Raw genomic sequence first — 17,966 nt, forward strand, 5'->3', positions numbered from 1 at the left:
ACAAGAGAATTTTAAGTTAAACTGGTTTGAATATAGGCAAATCCGTGAAAGAACATGCATAGATCTTCAGGAATGGGAAACGCTAGACAAAAAATCTGAAACAGAAGAAATATTATACCACAAAGAGGGTAAAAAAGGGCTAATGGGGGAAATATATAAAATACTATTAATTTTCGGCCGTTGAGGGAGAGAACAGGCTGGCCCAGCGTCCTCAGGGGCTAGCCTGAAGATGCAGTGTATCTTAATGTGTATTTTATCCATAATTGTAATGTTTTATTAGTTCTATATATCTATTGTAGATTTTTTCTTGTACTGTTTTGTAAGTTTCTTGTACACCGCTAATATCTATTTGGAATAGCAGTTTATAAATAAAACGTATTATTATTATTATTAATTTGGGCTACAGAACAAGAGGTTGTTAAAGATGTTATGATTAGATGGGCCAGAGATATAGGGCACCCGATTAATATGGACCAATGGGAAAAAGCATGGGAATGAAACCTAAAATTCACAGCTGCACAGAACTTAAAAGAAAATTGGCTTAAAAGATACCTGAGATTGTACATCACACCAACAAGATTGCCCAAAATTCATAAAGATAAAGCTATAGATAGCTCCTGCTGGAAATGTGGGTTAGCTCCAGGATCTTATATTCATTGTTGGGGGTCATGCGAAGTAACTAAAAAATTTTGGAATACTATAGTAAAAGAAATAAATTTAATTCTAGACATTAACTTACAGAAAACACCAGAAAATATTTTACTTAAGATGTCTGAAGATAACATAGAGGGAAAATATGGCAAATATGAGAAATATGTTAGTAGCCGCTAAAATTCTTTATGCGAAAAAACGGAAAATAAGAGAAGTACCTTCACTGGAAGAATGGGTCAATTATGTGTACGATTTACTACAGATGGATAAGCTTACTACTATGATGACAGACAGTCCCAAAGAGACAATATTTGAAGACTGGGATAAAGTTTTGGAATTTCTTAAAATGAAATGGGGAGATTTACTAATAATAAGTTGATGCTGTTAACATTACTAATTTTGTTTTTTGTATCCCTCTCTTCCTCTTAGGGAATTCGGAATCCAGATATAGGAAGAAATTAATAAATGTCTTTGGGATAGAGATTTTTAGTTGGCTTTCTATATAAAATAGTTTTTATTTCGTGACATTATATAGGCAGATAATTAAGGTATAGACTGTTTAGTGACTGAGACGAGAGGACAATATATGGAGAGTATTTGAGATTGTGGAATAAGGATGGAGGAAATCATTATTTCTGTATTATTACTTCTATATTACTTTTAACTATAATTTTTTTTCTCTTTCTTTTTGGGTCTTCTCTCTTTATGTATCTTTATTTTCTTCTTTTATCTTTTGTATTATTTGAAATACTATTTTGTACATGATGTATATACGGAACATCAAGAAGAAAGAAATCTACCAGAATAAACTGTGAAGCAGACAAACATAAAGAAATGAAGATCAAGTTAAAGCAGAAGTAAGAGTAGAAGAGACTGGACTCAAATATAATAAACTACCTGTTAAAATGTATAAGATAAGATGGATGAACAAATAGGCAAAGGAGAGGACAAAACTAAATGGAGAAGATACAAAGATATCCAAATATAGCCTAGAATGCTCTCTTCTGTTTAGATAATATGTATAAGGGCTCTATATTGTTACTTTTCTGATTATTTTTTGTTCTATACTGTATGATCTGTATTCTCTCTTCTTTTCTGGTATACGATCATGTTGTTATGCTATGTTATTAGGTTGTTGCTTTAAATCAATAAAAATTATTTTTTTAAAAAAGATGCCAACGCAGAAGGGATCATTGAACAAATACCAACAAATCCATGCTATTCTGGAACCAGACCAGTGAGGTTTTTCAAAGAGGTGCTCACATGCTCTCAGCCCTCAGGGCCAGTGTGGTGTAGTGCTTTGAATGTTGGACTGTGACTCTGGACTAGGGTTCGATTTCCGACTCAGCCATGTAAACCCACTGGCTGCCTTGGGCAAGTCACACTCTCCCAGCTTCAGGGGAAGGCAATGGCAAACCACTTCTGAACAAATCTTGCCAAGAAAAACCCATTGTAGGGTTGCCATAGGGTCAGCATAAGTCGGAAAAAACTTGAGGCACACAACACAACACCAAACAAATGCTTTCCTCAAGTACCATATACAGTCGGCCCTTCTTATACACGGTTCAAGCATACGGTTTGAAAATGTTCCAAAAAAGTATACCTTACCTTGATGTTCCATTTTTTATTAGGACACCGTTTTGCTATGTCATTATACTTAATGGAACTTGAGCATACACGGATTTTGTTTACATGGGGATCTTGGAACCAAACCCCCAGCTATAACAAGGATCCACTGTCATATAATTGAAATAGTAAAGGCGTAAAACATTGATCAGAATGGAGACTGCAATCAAGAAATAAGACTAGGAATGGGACGGGCAGCTATGGAACAATTAGAGAAGATCCTAAAGAGTAATGATATACAACTGAGCACTAAAATGAGAATCATCCAAGGCATTGCATTCCCCATCGCCATGTCCAGATGTAAGAGCTGGACAGTAAAGAAAGCAGATAGAAAGAAAATCAACTCATTTGGCATGTGGTGCTGGAGAAGAGTGCTGAGGATCCTGTGGACAGCCAAAAAGGGAAACAAATGGGTCCTAGAGCAGATCAAGCCTGAAACCTCCTTGGAAGCCAAGATGATCAAACTGAGGCTGTCGTACTTTGGCCACATCATGAAAAGGCATAGATCTCTAGAAAAGACAATAATGCTAGGAAAGGTAGAAGAAAGAGAGGAAGACTGCACACCAGATGGATAGGTTCCATTAGGGCAGTGGTTCTCAACCTTCCTTATTCCGTGGCCATTTAATACAGTTCCTCATGTTGTGGTGACCCTCAACCATAAAATTATGGTGTCTCGGTTCCTAAGAAATATTTGTTTTCCAATGGTCTTACAACCCCTGTGAATGGTTCTTTCGACCGCTGAATTAGGGAGATCACAAGCATGAATTTGCAGTACCAAAGCAATGGAAGATAGGGGGTCTTGGAGACATCTCACTCATAGGGTCACCTTGAGTTGGGCTCAGCTTGAAGACAATAACAAATGTTTTCCTGTCTTTAAAAAGAAAGATGTGCCTGAATCGCACATTTCCATAGTGAATTACATTGCAGTGGGCCTTCCCAGACTGCTTTCCTCATGACATCCTTTTGCTTGCTTCAGGTGCAAAAAACCCACAAACCACTGCTCCTGCCATGTTAGAGACGTGACTGAGTGAGTATGAGAAATGGCAGCGTAATTACTTTGTTTGGAGCCAGGAGAAGGAGTTGAGCTTTTTTTATTACTGCTTCAAAGTTGTGCAAACTTGTAAAGGTTACTCAGCCCACAACTGGAGCTCCGCATCTCTGAGATCAGACCTTTGCCTTTAGTTTCCTAAACGTGTTAGGCTATTGCAACACTTGTCATCGTTTGCATAACATTTATGGGGGTTGCAAAACATGACAGTTGGCCAAAATGTACAACCTAAGTGTCAAATTCACTGCTGTCAAGTTAATTGAGTTTTAAGAGAGGATAAGATTGGAGAAAGAAGGGGCCAGATTAGACAACATGAACAAGTACTTTCGAGTTTTTTTCGATAAAAGATTGCAGGCAGCAGATCTAATAAAACAAACCTGCTTATGGAAAGTATATGAAATATCCAAAGGGATCTGGGATATCAATGTGGTTTGCATGTATAGTGGGCCCTCCACATTCACTGGGGTTAGGGGGACAAGGCCCCCATGAAAGTGGAAAACCCACAAATTAAAAAAACTCATTATTTTTTTACCTGAGAGAACACCTCTAGGAATCTCTAGGTCCTTCAGCGCAACTTCTGGCAGACATTGCCCATAGAGTCATGCTGGAGGAACTAGATTCCTAGAGAGAACATGTTAATCAAATCCATGAATAATCAAAGCTGTAAAAGTCAAAGCTGCAAATGTAAAGGGCTGACTGTATTTTCAGAACAGAGGATAATGTGTTATTCTTATATTTATTTATTCATTTTATTTATTTGCATTTTTGCAATACCAGATTGCTTCCAACATAAATTTTTCTGACCACTCATCTTACACGTATCCATATCTACCATCAGGCTTGTTCAGCATAGATCTCCACCAGCAGAGCTACTCAGTGATTGTGCAACATGACATCTGCATTGAAAGCAAACTGAATGCACAGCTAAATGCACAACTGAAGGGGGTGACTATCAGTTTCAGCAGGGTCTGGTAACTGTGCATCAGCCAAGAAGGCACATTGGCATGGGCAACAAAAATGACCTCCCTCTTTGATTCGCCAGATTGCTGAATGTGCCTAAGGTGGCCAAGATGGGTAGTGACTGATAAGGAATTTGTTTTAGCATATTAGTGAATTGTTTTACTATTTTAGCACTTATAGTGTGGTGATTTGTCATCCATTTTGGATTCTATATGTTTGGTGGAAAGGACATTATAAATAAACATTATTGTTGTTATTGTTATTATATCCTCCAACTAGCCTCATTTGTAGTTTTCTGTGGGCTTTTGGGGCTATGTGCCCGTGTTGTAGAAGGGTTTATTTCTGACGTTTCTGTTAGCAGCTAGCAGAAAATGAAACTGTTTTAAAGTCAGACAGTGTGAGTCCAAGATTGTCCTAAATCACAGAAGCCACTCCTCTCAGAAGACCTCTGGTTGTGATCACAAATCTCACGTCTCCAACGTTTTGTTCTCAATTTCTGGAGGGATAGCAACCTTAGTGATCTGTTGTAGCAAAAGAAGCAAGGTGGATTATTGTAGAACCTTAAGGTCTTTAAAAAAAATATTGGGGTTCTACCCCACTTTATCAGATGGAATCAAAGTCATTTTATCTATGCTATCATAATAATTACTACAGGAATCCAAGGGGAGTTATGCATGTGTGACTGGTTTGTACTAACAGTCTCTACTTATTCAATACTGCAATGGATACATAGGTCCCTCAATCTGGACTTACTGGGCAGCAGCCACTGCAGACAACAGAGTCTAGTCTCCCATTGATCAGGAAGCAACTGACTGATGTTTCCATGTGTACAGGGCGCCTCCATTATGATGCCCTCGTCACATGCTAGGGTTGAGGGGCATGTGGGCCGCAACCCTAACACATGAGGAGGATGTCTCAAAGGGCCGGTCTGTACCAGCCCTAAGCCCCCCCCCCCGCCCCCCGGCAAAAAAAGGCTGCTCTTTTTAAACCTGGGAGATGGGAGATCACTCAAGGAGGCTCAAAATGTTTGGCTCACAAGCCAGGGTGCAGAGCCCAGATAAATGACAAACAGCCCATACTGGGGCCTGAGCCAATAGACAAATGAATTTGCCTTGCTTTTAAAGAGCCAAGCCTGCCTTCCCAAGGCTCCTGTGTGTAACTCCAGTCTGTGACCTCTCAAGGGCAGCTGTGTAGCATCAGCCAGGGAGGGAGGGAGGGAGGGAGGGTATGAACTGCTGGAAATAGGAGATAGGAAAAACAGAAGATAAGCATTTCTCCTTCCTAGTACAAGGGCGGCAGTACATTTATGTGGAAAAGGTTTTTCTGTACTTTTTGGAAAGCTTTTTCCCGTTTCAGATGTCTTTTAAACTATTACACCATTGTGCTTTAATTTTTTTACAAAAACTTTTGTACTTATAAGATTTAAACACACACACACACACACACATTAATGGTATATTAACACTCACATATTTGTAACCATATAAAACATATTATATAAACACAAAACACTACAATGCCCAGCATTCCCCTAAATACATATATTCCCCAAAACTTTTGTAGACTGAAGTATTATAGGAGTTGTAGTCTCCCCATCCCATTATAAGAATGAAACCATGAATGACTTTAAAATGTGCTTGTCCTTCCATCAGCCAGCAGTCCAGGATCTGAGCAACAGTGAAGTCGGCTCAACAGACATGGTGGGATTAGCAATTGCAAATTCTCTCTGATGAAACTTGCCAAAAAAACCCCATGAAAACCTTAGGGTTTTCGTAAGTTGGAAACAACTTGTAGACACATAACTGCAATAACCTTAGTACACACACCCTTCTTAGAACACAAACTGTGGGTGCTTTCCTGATACCCAAAGTCTGTGGCCTGATGTGGCTGCCTTGCTCTGCACACTGATTGAGGTGGCCCTATTATCAGAGATAGCTGGCGTCTCCCAGGTCAGGACAGAGGGGTGACTCTGGGTTTAAAGGACCTATGCAAGATGATCATAAAATCCTAGAACTGGAAGAGAAACAAAGGGTTTCTCTTCCAATTCTAGGATTCTATGATCACCTTGCATAGGTGCCATGCGGGAATATGTAATCAAAGCACTCCCAGCAGAAGGCCATCCAGCCTCTGCTTAAAAACCTCCAAAGGAAGAGATTTCATCACATTCCAAGGCAACATCTTGCACTGTCAAACAGCTCTTACCACCTGGATGTTCTTCCTAATGTTGAGGTGGAATCTCTTTTCTGACCATTTGAATCCATTTCTCTGGGTCCTATTCTCTGGAGCAGCAGAAAATAAGCTTGCTCCATCCTCAATATGGCATCCCTTCAAATATTTAAACAGAGCTAACCATGTCACCTCTTAACCTTCTCTTGTCCAAGCTAAACATACCCAGCTCCCTGAAATGCTCCTCATATAGCTTCATGGTTTCCAGACCTTTCACCATTTTGGTCGTCCTCCTCTGGTCACTCTCCAGATTGTCCACATCCTTTTTGAACTGTGATGCGCAGAGCTGGACACAAGATTCGAGGTGAGACCTGAGCAGGATGAAGCTATTTTGGGGATAGCTTTGGGCAGATCCTTTAGTAAAGGATGTACTGAAATCCATGGTATATTTACTGCCCCATTGACCTGAGAGCCACAGTTTCTACCCACTGCATTATGAATGTGCCATGTGCTTTGAGAGATGCTTAAGGGCAGGAAGCGAAAATGAATGCTCATATTTGATCAGGTGCTCAAGATAAAGAAGTTCAAATAAGATCATTTTGAGTGTATTGTTTATATAGCTGTATGCCGTAATAATAAATAATAGTACATTCCAAATGGAGTACTTGCATTCAGTCATTCAAACAGCAGAGTTCTCCCCTTCTACTGCTGCCCACTATCCGGTGCAGCTTCTTTTCTGGTTACATTCAGCGCATTTTCGTACGAGTCGGTTCTGCAATTCTTTCCTTTAAATACTCTGAATTCTGTAAAACAGTGATACCTTTATTGGACCAACACAAATGCACAAAATACATGTCACAAGCTTTCGAAGCTCCACTGGCTTCTTCATCAGGCAAAGATAAAAAAAATAATACATGAGGGGGAAATAATGATGATATTACAGTCACAGTCCTATATTTTGTTGTTGATTTTGTTTTCAGTTGAGATGGTATGGAGGGATATCCATGCAGGCAGAGGCCATTCCTTCTAGCCATGTGGGTACTGGGAGATAAAGCATCTTAAAATCCAGGAAATAACATTTAAATACCATTAGCAACACAAAAAGATACAGTACTTCCATTGAGATCCAGGGTGTCTCCATCCTTGTGAGGCTAGAGGCCCCTTTGTTAGGCAGAGAACAAGAGGCCTCCCTGCTTTTGCATTAGGAAAACATTTAGATGTTGTTTAGGTAAAACATGTCAAAGACAGTCCCATTTTTTAAAATGTTTTATCTTTGTTGGAGATAGAAACCTCAAATAGTAAAATCCCAGTTCATTGTGTCCCTCTTTAGGATCCCCTTGTTGGGGCTAAAATCGCTGTTTTGTGGATTTTGGATGTTGCAGTACCTTGCTTTATGGCCAATATGGCTACTCTGGATATGTTTTCTGAATTCTAGGTATATGTTTTATAAAATCCTAGAGATGGAAGAGCAACTTTGCCTGATGAAGAAGCCAGTGTCCAACTCCCTGCTGCCATGCACTATCATAGCACTCCTGGCAGATGGGCTTCCAGCCTCTGTGTAAAAACCTCCAAAGGAGGAGACTCCAACACACTCTTTACATATGTTTTCCAGATGTGTAAGTTTCCCTAATGTAAAGGACTGGACATTTTTGTACAAAGCACAAATGGTCATATTCAGTTCAAGGTTAGAAAAGCAGAGTTGTGTATGTAGCTCTGTTGCACATGGTTGTGTATTGTCTTACAAGGAATGCATGAGCATTATATATACTTGCACATGGACATTATGGGCACTGCACATTAATGAGCATCATGCAAGGCTGCACACTGTGCGTGCAGATATGTGTCCACTTTTGCTTGTACATCACAATTCACTAATAAGGGTATTGTACAACTGCCACATAACTCTGTGAGTATAAAATCATGCTCCATAGTCTCAATGGATGAACTCAATCATTGCATGTTGTTGTTGTTGTTGTCAATACACGCCTTCCAGTCAACTCTGATTTATAGTGACTCTCTCCCAGTCTTTTCTTGGCAAGATTTCTTCAGAGGTCATTTGTGATTGCATTCCTCTGAGACTAAGAAAGTGTGACCTATTCATGGCTCAGTGAGAGTCTGAACCCTGGTCTCCCCACATCTCCCCACATCTTAGTTCAGTAACTCAAGCCACTATATTATTTTGAATCATTGTGTGCGCATGTGTTAAAAAGAGGAAATGACTGGAAAGTAAAATACTTGGGAAAAGGAGGGAGAAAATAAAAGCAAAGTATAGGGTGGAACAATTTACTCTTTTGATGGGATGAGGAGAACACACCACTTCTTCTCAGAGCCTGGCCTAAACCCCACTTCCCATTTGAAGGCATAACACTTCCTTCCAACTAGTTCTCTTCCTTTTAATTTTCCTTTTAATTCTTCTGACTCTGTAAAGAGGGAGGGAGACTCATGCTTGAAGCCTATTCTTCATCCTGACTAGAGTTGTTGTTCTTGTTGATTTTGCATTATGGCAATCCTATGTATGAATGAGAGACCTCCGAGAGCCCTGGCCATCAACTGCAAAGTCAGGGCTGTGGCTTCCTTAACTGAATCAGTCCGTGTTGCAGTTGCCCTCTTTTCCTACTGCCTTTCATTCCACCAAACCTTGCTCTCTCTTCCAATGCATCATGTCAGCATGTGATAGAAGTAGGGCAGCCTCAATTTAGTCATCTTGGCTTCTAGGGAGAGTTCAGGCTTGATTCGCCCTAAGAGTCTTCATTTGTCTTTTGTGCATTCCATTGTATGCACACACAGCTCTCCTCCGGCACCACATTTCAATTGTTTCCTGTGTTCCTTTCAGCTTTCTTCACCAAATACCCACTGAATCTATGGGATATACATAGAATCATAAGTGCTGGGATAGACCACAAGGGACATCCAGTCCAATCCCATTCTGCCATGCAGGATACCCATACTCATGTGTTCATTTGCGTCTCCTCTATTTGGGACTAACCAGTACAATCGGATCCTTACTGGTTGATCCAGCCAGCCAAGCACCACATAGCCAGCCTTATAACATGTTATTTCTTAGCCAAGCAGAGCGGACCACGTACATTGTAAAGCCAAACTTGAATGAGGAGAATGCTCCCTGCCATCATTCTGAATGGGAAAATATTTTTATTCTGCTTTGCAGGGGCCTCAGATTATTGGGCAGGGAATGGTTTCATTTTGCAAGGGGCACGTTTTTTCACGGAAGCCCCCATATTTCATTGCCAGATTTACTGCCACAAGATATAGGTATTGTTTAGATCTAGGACATTTGCTATTTGGAGAAAACAGAGAAATTTGCTGTAAACATTTTTGTTCAATGACTATTACAGGAACAACATGATTACATGCAAATGTGCCTCAACGTGTTTTTGCGTTTAATTAAGTAGCAGCCCCAAGAAATAATGGTTCTGAGCAGAGGAGAAGCAGGAGGCAGGGAGTGTTCAAAAGTTTTCCCCTCTGGCTGTTTCTCTCCACACCCTCTGCCTCGTCTCCCTCTCCATGAAGTCCTGGAGATGTGTTTACATGCAAGACTAGCATTTTCTATATCAGTGGGGCAACAAGACCATTTTGAATTGAAGTCAGAACATTCAAGGAGCTATCCAAGATGGCAGAAACATTTTGGAGACAGGATTCAGAGAGAACAGAAAGATGTGTCCCTGCCAAATCAAGGCAGTTGGAGGGTATACACTATACAGTATCTATACTGGATATCACTGGAGCATGTCATAACAGAAACAGTGAATGGCCACAGCTGGTCATCTGGCTCTCAGGTCATTGTTCAAGCCACAAGGCACAGAAGCAATGTACAATGCACAATTCCTGTTGAAACACTCCTTGTGGTTCATTACTGTGCATCCACTTCTGCCACCATCAGCTGGATACATCCATTCTGCATTTTCCACAAAAATTGTTCCCCCTGCTTAGTGCAACCTTTGTCCGTGTAGGTTATCAACAGAATCCTAGGACAGGTATGTAAGCTGGCATGCACAGGGCACAAGGGATCATTGAACAACTACCAAGAACTCCATGCTATTCTTCTGGAACCAGAGTTGTGAGGATTTTCAAAGAGGCACTCATGCTCTCAGCCTCAGGGGAAGGCAATGGCAAACCTCTAAACAATCTTGCAAAAAACAAAAACAAAACATAATAGGGTTGCCTTAGGGTTGCCATGAATTGAAAAGGACTTGAAGGCACACAACAACAAACTGTGTTTGCCTCTAGCAGCATAAAAAGGAGGAAGGGTGGATGTTTTTATAAAAGACATGTGGCAGCACCTTTAAGACTAACTGATTTTTATCTCCACATGAGCGTTCATGAACATAAACCCTCTTCTTCGGATGCAGGACCCCTCCTAATTTGGTATCATCTTCAAATTTGAAAAGCATGCTATTGTTTTTTGTGGGTTTTTTGGGCTATGTGGCCATGTTCTAGAAGAGTTTATTCCTAACGTTTCGCCAGCATCTGTGGCTGGCATCTTCAGAGAATGCATTCTCTGCTTCAGTCTTGGATGAAGGAATAGAGAGCATGTGAAGTCGAAATCTTTCTCTGAAGCAGAGAATGAATTCTCAGATGCTGGCGAAATGTCAGGAATAAACTCTTCTAGAACATGGCCACATAGCCCAAAAAACCATAAAAATTAATGGATGCCAGTCATGAAAGCTTTCGACTTCACATGCTCTCTATTCTTTCATCCAAGACACTGATAAAGAGGTTGACTAGCACTGAGCCCAGGACAAAACCCTGTGGCACCGCACTGGTCACTTCTCTCCAGAAAGAAGAGGAACCCTCTGAGGAAGTAGACTTAAGTCTACAAAGCTCATGCTGCCAGTTTCTTTCAGTTAGCCTCAAAGGTGCTACAAGATCTCTCTACATACTGTGAGTTTGGAGCTACAAAATCAATTTGAAGGTCTATCTCTTATCTGTGGTTTTTATTTTTGCATAAGCTTTTGTGGATATAAACCATGTTCTGCAAATGCAGTACCACTCATTTTTATTTATTATTAAGACCTCAGGTATAAAGCATATTTATACAGCTGTGGGATATCTAAGAGCTGTGTAAGATGATCAGCAGATGTATTGTTTTCACACATCAACAATACCCCAGAGGACAGGATTGGGATTCAAAATGATCTTAAGAGATTAGAGAGATGGGCCAAAAGTGACAAAATGAATTTCAATAGGGAAAAATGTAGGATACTACATTCAGGCTGGAAAAAAAAATTAAAAGCACAGATATAGGATGGGGGACACCTGGCTTGACAAAAGTACTTGTGAAAGGGATCTAGGAGTCTTAGTGGGCCACAAGCTGAATGTGAGTCAACAATATGATGCGGCAGCTAAAAAAGTAAATGCACTTCTAGGCTGCATCAATAGGAGTGTAGTGTCAAGATCAAGGGAAGTAATTGTACCACTCTATTCCACTTTGGTCAGACCTCACCGGGAATACTACGTCCAGTTCTGGGCACCACAATTCAAAAAGGATGTTGAGAAGCTGGAAGGTTTCCAGAGGAGGGTGACCAAAATGGTGAAGGGGCTGGAAACCACCAAGTCCTATGAGGAGCAACTTAGGGAGCTAGGTATGTTTAGCCTGGAGAAGAGAAAGTTAAAAGGGGACATGATAGACATGTTTAAATATTTGAAGAGATGTCATACTGAGGATGGAGCAAGCTTGTTTTCTGCTGATCCAGAAACTAGCACATGGAGTAATGGATGCAAACTACAGGATAAGAGATTCCAACTTCCTGGTGGCAGGAGCTGTTTGGCAGTGAAACACAATTCCTCCGAGAGTGATAGGCTCTCCTTCATTGGAAGTTTTTAAACAGAGGCATTTGTCAGATAGTGTTTGGATTTTGTCCTCCTGCTGGGCTGAAGGGGGTTGGAGTGGATGGCCCTTGTGGTTTCTTCCAGCTCTATATTCTATGGCCAGTCAACACATAGGTAAATTCAGCTGATTCAATGGCCCTACTCTAGTTGAGTCTAACAAGTTGATTTATTAGAACTCTACTTATGCAATCACAAACTAAACTTGTCTAATGTTCAATTGCCAGAAAAGTACAACCACACTTAAAAGGGAACTCTGCATGACACCAACAAGGTCCATAGTATAGTCGGCCCTCCTTTATCCATGGATTTTTTATCCACAGATTTAAGCATCCACGGCTTGAAAATATTTTTAAAAGGTATAAATTCCAAATAGCAAACCTTGATTTTCCACTTTATATGAGAGACACCATTTTGCTATACCATTGTATGTAATAGGATTTGAGCATTCACGGATTTTGTTATCCACTGGAGGTCCTGGAACCAATCCTCAGAGGATACTAAGGGCCCATTGTATTTCAAAGACTATTGTTGTTGTTGTTGTTGTTATCCACCCCCAATGGCTCTGCCAGGCTTTTAACATCCCTGGGTGGGATGGCTTTCCCTCAGTTCCATCAACATCTCAGGTATGTCTGGTGAAGACTGTAGAAGTAATTCTTCACCAGGTTTCTTCTCAAGGGAAGCAATACGTAATTTCAATAATTTTCTTCTCGCTGCAAAAATTTAAAAATTGGACAATGGTTGTGATTGTCTTTGCAGTCATAATTTCTAATTGGCCCACAGAGGATGAGGTTAAAGGCGGTTCCCCTTTCCCAGCTCTCCAATTCCAGATTTGCATGAAAATTCAAAACACAGACAAATCATTTCAATGAATAAAAGTCAGAAGTGTGAATGCCCCTGCATCCCGCAAACACTTTCCAAATAGTTAATGTTGCAAATTGACTTCATAAGAAAATTTGCCCTGTCAACCAACTTCAGTCTTGTCAAAAGGGGTGTATGTGTCTTCAAGCCGCCTGTCGAAACATATGGCTGCACTAACGTTTTATCACTGGAGACGCAGAGCTGTCCAGAGAGGAGGATAACTTTATCTGTCTTCTGGCCAGAGACTAATTCCAAGGGGTAGAACTGGGTGGGATGGATTGCCATGCTTCTGTGAAACAAGATAAGTGCTAGATCTCCCAAGCTGCTGCAATTACACTTTCTCCCCCTAAAAATGCTTTCACTGCCTTTCTGCACTAATCCCTGAATAATTAAACAAATGCATAATGGTTGTCATTTTGTCTTAAAAAGGTGAAACTTGGAGAAAAAGAGGCTAATCCCTCTTCAAGGGAACAAATGCCTGAGGACTTTTGGAGGATTGCTTCTCCCCCTTGAAATACCTTCCCTGTTGTTTTTAAATCTCCCTGCAACAATAATTTCAAAGTGGGGATCAGGGTTTTACAATATTGTAAGGAGAAGTCACTCAGATCTGCTCCAAGGTGAGCCACAGAAAAAGGAAATCAGCTGAGTTCAGGAAGAATTCTTGAGTGGGATCATAACTAGGCAGGAAAGATAAAGCCACCGCCTGAATGTGGATTTGCGTCTTGGAGACCACACACAAGGCCCAGCATTTGGGAATATTTGCTTTGCTTGCACTAAGGCTGTGGGATGGCAGCTGGAGGTTGGCTGGCTGGCTGATTGAAAAGGCATAAATGCAAAGACAAGACATCCAATCTGCCTGCAGAAAGGACTGGGATCTCCAGTGAAATAATAACAGATTGCAGGACTAAGAAAAGACCTCTCTTTACCCTGGAGAGTGGCCCATAGTTTGACTATGTATGAACCAAATACGCCAGTTATCTCTGAAGTCCAAACAAGGACAAACAGAGCCACCATATGCAATAACAGAGAGCAGATTTTGGGGCCAAAATTATGGATTTTGATATGAGCCATGGATAAATTGGAGTTAAAACCTAGGGGCATGTAATGAAGGATGTAAATCCATCCATCAAGAAGCCATCAAGAAGCCAAGCCCTTACTCCAGTCCATCTGCCTTGGTCCAGGCCTTGGAGGTTGAGAAGATCTGCTGGACCTGATCCCATTCCCCACCATCACTCCCTTCTCCTTTTGTGTCGTGTCTTTTAGATTGTAAGCCTGAGGGCAGGGAACCGTCCAACTAAAAGATTGTATGTACAGTGCTGTGTAAATTTACAGCGCTTTATAAATAAAGGTTAATAATAATAATAATTGACAAAGCAAAGGAAATCAATGTAACCAACTTACAGAATTCCAGCAGGCATATTTGTGCTCATACTAAAGGCTGAATGGATGAGAGAGCAGAAGGGTGTCAGTACTTCCAGGGCAGATTAAACTCTTGTCTTTCACCAGGGGATGGATGGATACACACACACACACACACACACACACACTCATACATACACACACACACACACACACACACAAGGTTTAAAATAGAGTACTTACATTGACCCGTGGATAAGTTGACTCAGTTTTTTTGGGTCATTTTTTTTAAATTTCTAGACTTATACATGAGTATATACAATAAGCCAGTGTACAGAGCTGGGTAGACTTATTTTTTAAGACTGCCGTTGTCCATTTTCTTCTAGTTGGTTTCAACTTACGGTGACCCCATGAATGAGAGAGCTTCCTGAATTCCAGCCATTCCAGGTCTTGCAAGCTAAGTAAGGGCCATTGCTTTGTTGATGCAATCAATCCGCCTGCAGGGCAGTCTTCCTCTGTTCCCAATTCCTTCATCTTTACCAGGCAGTAGAAGGACAGCAACCTCCATAATTCGCCAGCCATCCTCACTGTTGGCCATGCTAGGTTGGCATACTGTGAGCTGTAATCCAATAAATGTAACTTTCTCTGAAATTTTCATGCACAAATAATTAAAAATATTGTGTATAAACTTACCTTCAGGCTATGTGTATAAGATTTATATGAAACATAAATGACTTTTGTGTTTAGACTTGTGTCCCATTTCCAAGATATCTCATTATTTACTCTGATTTAGATAATAAATTATCTATTGGGCCTGACTTTTGGCACACCCTTTATATGTCTATGTGCATTTTAGGGAAAGTGTTTTACTCCAAAAAAAAAGTAATAATATCTCCTGGGTTTTGGTTCCAGGACCTGCCATGGGTACCAAAACCTGCAGATGTTCAAGTACCATTATAGACAATGGCATAGTAAAATGGTATCCCTTTAATAAAATGGCAAAATCAAGGTTTGACATTTGGATTATTTTTTAAAATATATTTTCAAGGTTTGGATGGTTGAATCTGTGGATTCAGAATCCATGGACACAGAGAGCGGACTGTATTCCCAGACACAGCAAGATGAATTAAAGTAGATTAAATTGGAGCACAACTCCCAACATTTGGGATGAGATTGAAATGAAGGCCCTACCCTTTGCCTGAAATCAGGAGAGCATGACAAGGCAAGAATGTGAACTGAGAAAGGAATTTTTAAGCCCAGCTCATGTCAGAAAGCCAGGCTGGTGGGGGATGGATTTGGAAAATGCTTAGAATAATAGAATTATTGAATCATAGGCCCAAGACAGATGGGCCAAAAGTGCCATGCTGCCACCGATACTAGGGTTCCAGAGCACATGGCAACCACACACTCCAGAATCCTAGAACATGTGGCCAGCACCCTAATGGCGGCCTGCCGTCCATACAGTGGCTGCCATCTTGACGTAAGCAACACCCAGCGTATAGACATTGCTGTGTATCACTTATATCATGAGTGCATGCACAAGTGACGTGCGCACAGTGACCCAAAAAGAACCCAGTTTTTCCTGGTTCTTTTTGGGATGGAGGGACACCGTGCAGTTTGGCTGCTGTGGTGTCCCTCCACGGGAAAACAGGTTGCATCCATTCTGGTCTTTTCCGGAGGTATGTACCAGGCCATGGAGCTGGAAGAGACCTCAAAGGCCATCCAGTCCAACTCCATGCCATGCAGGAACAATCAAAGCACTCCCTGGGACAGATGGCCATCCAGACTCTGTTTAAAAACCAACAAAGAAGGAGACTCCACTATACTCCAAGGAAGTGTCTTCCACTGTTGAACAGCTCTTACTGTCAGGAAGTTCCTCCTCATGTTGAGCTGGAATCTCTTCCTGTAGCTTGCATCCATTGCTCCGGGTCCTAGTCTCTGGAGCAGCAGAAAACAAGCTTGCTCCAGCCTCCATCCTCAACATGACACCCCTTCAAATATTTAAACAAGGTTATCATATCACCTCTTAACCTTCTCTTCTCCAGACTAAACATACCCAGCTCCTTAAGTAGCTCCTCTTAGGGCATGATTCCAGATCTTTCACCATTTTGGTCACCCTCCTCTGGACCTGCTTCAGCTTGTCAACATCCCTTTTGAATTGTGAAGAGTGACATGTCATGTGGCAAAACAAAAGAGAAGTATGGATCACATGCTTCTTTGCATGTTACGAACAGAACCCATCAGCAGACATCCCAGGTGACCTCCTAGGCCCCATGGGCTTTCTGCTGTTCCTGCCCTGGCATGTTGTTATTCCCTCTGTTTGCAATAAAGGATGCTCTCAGACTGCTCTGAATCTGCTCCTTGCAGATAGGGTTGCCAGGTGAAATAAGGGACAGGGCTCCTGTACTTTTAATGGTTGCATAGAAGAGGGAGTTTCAGCAAGGACTGTCACGTTTGGAGCAACAATAGTAAAACAATTTTTTTACTTTTTTATTTCTTTGGTCCAAAACACACTGCAGAAATAATCCAGTTTGAGACTGCTTTAAATGCCTGGCTCAATGCTAGAGAATTCTGGGGACTGTAGTTTTATGAAACGTTTAGCCTTCTCTGCCAGAGAGCTCTGGTGCCATAATATACTATTGTCCCCAGGATTTCCTAGCACAGGGCAGTTAAAGCGGCCTCAAACTGGATTATTTCTGCAGTGTGTTTTGGACCTTTAACATAAACTTTGCCACCGAGGTAGAAATAGTATGAAAATAATTTGGAACAGTCCTCCCCCCCCATAAAAACATGTTTCAGTAATTTTTTATTCTGCACTAACAATGTGTGCATGTGAAGTGAAACAAGATTACAGATTCTCTGACAGATTCTCTGCTGTAATACTAGCACCAGTAAACTTTGCATAAACTTTGCCAGAGGAGATACGGCAGCTGAAAACGCCGACTGCATTTAAAACAGCATTAAAGACATCTCTCTTCTGGCAGGCCTACCCAGTCAATTTTAAATCATGACTTTTTAATTTGTATATGAATGCCTATGCATGTATTTTAATGATTTCATAGTGTTGTATTTTAACTGTGGGTTTATGTATTTTTAATTGTGTTTTGTATTTTAACATGCTGTACCTCACCTCAAGCCTTGAGGAGAGGCGAGAAATAAATAGAATTTATTATTATTTATTATAAGTAAAAACATTTTGAACTGTTTAGAGATTAGTTCAAGGCTTTTCCTCAAAAGCATCTAGGTTTGACTTTTGCTTTCAACTGCTTCTACTTTTCTTATGATTTCTGTTTTGGGGCCAGACTTATGGATCTATAGGGTTGTTTTTTTAAAAAAAACATGCTGGGAGTAACTGGTGAGGTGGGTTCATCTGCTCTTGCCTTTTCTCTGTCTCTTATTGCTTATGCATGCTTAGCAACAGGGTCTGAAGGCAGCTGCTGTTCATTTTGCC

The 17,966-nt window shown here is 40.9% G+C and overlaps 1 protein-coding gene and 1 long non-coding RNA gene across 2 annotated transcripts in view; one reads left to right on the forward strand and one right to left on the reverse strand.

Annotated features, from left to right (window-relative positions):
- Positions 1 to 17,966, forward strand: part of ARMC9 (armadillo repeat containing 9) — a 1,183,007-nt gene that overhangs the window by 90,316 nt on the left and 1,074,725 nt on the right. The window lies entirely within an intron of this gene.
- LOC121925355 overlaps positions 14,797 to 17,966 on the reverse strand; it is a 30,739-nt gene continuing 27,569 nt past the window's right edge. The window contains exon 5 of the long non-coding RNA XR_006102860.1: positions 14,797 to 15,134. This is a non-coding gene — a long non-coding RNA (uncharacterized LOC121925355). The remainder of the gene's footprint in view (positions 15,135 to 17,966) is intronic.

The sequence above is a fragment of the Sceloporus undulatus genome, chromosome 3 (genome assembly GCF_019175285.1).
Source record: "Sceloporus undulatus isolate JIND9_A2432 ecotype Alabama chromosome 3, SceUnd_v1.1, whole genome shotgun sequence".
Lineage (NCBI taxonomy): Eukaryota > Metazoa > Chordata > Lepidosauria > Squamata > Phrynosomatidae > Sceloporus > Sceloporus undulatus.